Raw genomic sequence first — 4,492 nt, 5'->3', positions numbered from 1 at the left:
TAAAGCCAGTCAGAGGCTTGCGTTCAATGTTTGCGTATGGTTATTTTTAGCATTGAAGGGAATTCCCCTCTATTCAGGCGCATCACGTGGGGCTAAAACGCAATGTTTTTATATGGAAATTGACAACTCATTTGAAGGTAAACCTGTCATACAAGTCCAACAGTCAATAAGTAAAACCAGGAACATGATATGTTTCCCCAACTTGAAACTGATATTGTTCACTAAAATAAAGCTCACGTGAGTTATAGGACGATAGTTAACATACTGATGGTGTGTAGTTTCTTAATATACATGTATCCGACAAGAGATTTTATTAAGTGCCACGTAACATATGTTTGAAAGGAATGTTGCTTAATAAATCTCTCATGTTGAGAACAGAAAAAAACACAGTCATATTGGTTTAAGATCAGCATTATATTTTTTAATGGCGAGGAGTTACATTTTTGTTTCCAAAATAAACAGATGTCCAATGTCGTTTTACATAGATAAAAAAACAATTATATTCTTTGGACACTTTAATAAAGTCTGCAAGAAAATGACGCAATATATTATTTTCTTACAATGCATTTTTTCCGTAAATATGGATAATATATTTTTTTAAATCTAAAAAATCTGACAGATCATTGGCTGATCAATCATGAAGGTCATATTAATCCATAATATAAATGCATCGCAATGGCGCACTAAACTTCACTCATGGTATAGTTTATATACTAAGCTATGTTTCAGTTGTCACTGGTAATGTAGTTGTACGTTACCTGTTAACCAGAGTCTATACAAACTGTACAATTGAGATGAGTTCATGTCGCTCATGATATGACATGTCTCAAAGTAAGCTGAAACATGTTTTACATTGAGTTACCTGTGGTATTCAGGCTTTGTATTATACATGTATACTCATGTGGGACGTATTTTCAGTAATGTATGAAGTAAACAACATGGTAACAATGTTATGTGGAATCAAATTGAGCGAAGAGACTTTCTTCAAGCAGTGATCTAGACTCGCCAAATAATATAGACTTGCATGGGCTTTATTGGATATATTTGTTTCAGGGTCTGTATTACATATAACCTGAATTGTTTGATAGGCATTACTTAGAAGTTGACGGATGACAAGGTAGACACAATTTCACGGATAACAACTTCTTTAATACTGTAAAAAACGACGTTTTGGTATGGATCCTTATACCGTTGTATAAGGGAGGGACATTGTACAGAATACACATAGTAGGTGTTGGATTAACAACTTCTTTAATCTTTAATAAGGATCTATACCAAAACGTCATTTTTTACAGTATAAAACGAAATTGTTATCCGTGAATATTGTGTCTAACCTGTAACCTATAACCTGTTGATATATATATATATATATATATATATATATATATATATATATATATATATATATATATATATATATATATCCCGATATATATCATGTTCATTATATTTCGTGGTGTTTAGTTGTGAATACACTAGAGACCATCACCGTCTGTATATATATCTGTGAATACATATTTTGTATATCACCCTGTCAGTGTTATATCAGTGCACATGACATGCACGTGTTAATTCATTTAACCTCGCACGCCCATAACCTCCACATCCACGCACGTGCCAGTACATAAGCAATGTAGGTGTTCATGAATATAAACATGCATGTATTAACATCCTTCACGTGAGAAGATTATTTATGGCTGCCACCTGTATTTCTTTAGCAGCTCAATGTTTGGACTACTGTTTAACCCAACCTTGATAAATAAGAAACAAAATTCAGACAATGTTCCTGCCCGGTATAAGGTCTAATCACAGGCAGGTGTTGTACGGCGAACCCAATGCTCCTAAGTACCGCTGCTTATTTTAAACCGTTTAAACTATCATCACTCTTCTCACCTGTGACAAGGTACCGGAATTCACTTTATATATCATTATTTTGTTTGTTTGTTGTTTAACTCCGCAATCAGCAATATTCTAGCTTTAACAACGGCGGTCTATAAATTATCGAATCTTGACCAGACAGTCCAGGGATTGATATCATGAGCATCGGATCCGGTAATTCGGATATGATAACACCTATCAACCAAGTCATCCAGCCCGACCACCTGGTCCCGTTATAGTTGCTTCTTACGACAAGCATGGGTTGCTGAAGACAAATTATAACCCGGATCTTCACGGGTATTTATATTGTGAGTGAGTTGTATTTTTCGGCGCTTTTAGCAATATTACAGCAATATCACGGCGGGGGAACACCAGAAATGGGCTTCGCACATTGTACCCATGTGGGGCATGGAAACCCAGTTTTTTGGCATGACGAGCGAACGCTTTAAATACGAGGCTACGCCACTGCCCATCGTCTTATATATAACGTCTTATGCAAGGGTATCAGTTTTCTTAAGAACATGTAATTGTTTAGGTGTTTTCCCCTTCAACCTGATGTCCGAAAGTTGCAAGGTTATATGGCAATTATAATGCAAATACAACCACTCTGAATAGTCGTCAGCGCACAAAAGAGTAAGTGGGTGAAATAGTGTTTATCGCCATAGTCACCAATTGTCTAGGTATTTCAGGGCACCGTAAACATACTCGAGTCTGGTCCAAACAAACCATTGTTCGAGCAAGAGTAAGGATCCTTGCTATTGGGTCGCGATGACATACTATCAAATCGGGTGGCCTAGTGGTTCAAGCGTTCGCCCATCACGACGAAGACCCAGGTTCGATTCTATGGACCAATTTGGGACCAGTTCTGACCATAAGGCAGCGCAAAAACATCTGCATTTCCTATTGTAGAAATCTTCATTCCACTTGTGCTGTTCAACTCAAGGAATAAGATTTTAGGAAATTACCAAATTCCCCGAAAGCTGTAACAATTTTGTATATGACTTCTGTGCTTGATCAGTAAAACATGTTTAACAACAACATTTACGGCAAACATGTTTATTAGTGAAATGTATTTTTCACGTTAAACACATCCACCTCCGAGCGTAACGCCACAGTGTTGTGTGTACCTACATTTTCCCATATTCCACACGGGGGCACCGGTGGCCCAGTCGTCTAAGGCGTCGCGATTCGCTGTGCAAAATTACGTCCCTTGGGCACGCCAGAAACCTATGATTGTGGGTTCGAATCCCGGTTCGCCCCGATTATGTTTCTAGGTTTGTCAGCACCATACCCGTGCTCGTGGGTTTCACCGAAGTGGTAAACGTCTGAGACCTGCACCACTTCGGGCTTTCCTCCCACATTAAGCTGACACGCCGCGATATAACTGGAATACTGTTAAAGGTGGCGTTAAATCTAACTCACTCACCCCAAATTCCACACAGCTTTTACGTAATCCTACAGAACGTGTGGTATGTGCCTCAGCTGGGACATAGGTGACGTGTAATTAAAATAGTCCTTGATATATCGCTATATCCACATACCACGTCATTCGATAAATCCCATAACATGACCATTACAGTGAATGTCCTGAATGTAAGTCAATATCTATTGCAACGCTCGTGTTGGAAAGTGTACTGAAAAAAAGAGCAGCTTCGAGGAAATGAGTTTCCCCAGAAATGCTGAGATCAATGCTTCCCCGCAATGGGTAGACATGGCATGCGTGTGTACAAGTTACAGCTCCATTACAATAAAGGTGATTGGCAGTCACGTAATCAATTTTGTATCCGTTTTCCGCAAGACGGCCTAATTGTTAATCCAGCATACATTTGAATTTACTTTTATGACACAAGGTATGTAGGATTTTCATCTTGAAATTAGCGCCACAATCATACGTTATATTACACAATACAGGTACATGTTCTAATCAGATTGAGGTAATCCAACACTACATCTGATGTAAGTGGGTTCGAATCCCAGACTCGCACTGATAATGGTTTGTGTGCACCATGCCCGTGTTTTTTGGCCTTTTTTTAAAACAATATTTATTTCCACATGGTACAGTGAAAGGGGATTGATAAACAGGCAGAGCCTATCTAAATATCTCTCCCATGCCCGTGTTTAATGTCTAGGTCCCGCTTTTTTCTGGATTTTTCACAATATTAAGCTGACATGCCGGAATATATACGAACGAATGTATAAAACGGCGTTAAGTTCTACTCATTTACTAAACGTCCGGGCGAATTAAAGACTTCAGTTGGCATTCACATAAAATTGGATTTGACTAAAACATTACAAACGTTACCAAACGTTACTAAGCCCAAAACAGTCGCCGAAACACTTCAACTTAAGGTCCAACACACAACTATGATACCCGTATAAAATGCATCACCACCGATTAACCGTATCTTGTTTGTTTCATTTTTAGCCACCAACAAACATGGATGTATACTTTCTTTAGCCCGGTAGTATCGAATAAAGTTATTACTGTATTTGTTGATGTTTCTCCCGACTTAGTGAATAACGGTTAAAATATCAATGAGATGGGTAAACATATGGAGGAACCCTATGATAATTTCGGGGGGGAATTGGTACCCGGTATATCATGCATGAAATG

The sequence above is a fragment of the Haliotis cracherodii genome, unplaced genomic scaffold (assembly GCF_022045235.1).
Source record: "Haliotis cracherodii isolate W230 unplaced genomic scaffold, xgHalCrac1.p SCAF_18, whole genome shotgun sequence".
NCBI classification, from domain to species: Eukaryota; Metazoa; Mollusca; class Gastropoda; order Lepetellida; family Haliotidae; genus Haliotis; species Haliotis cracherodii.
This window is presented reverse-complemented; position numbering follows the sequence as displayed.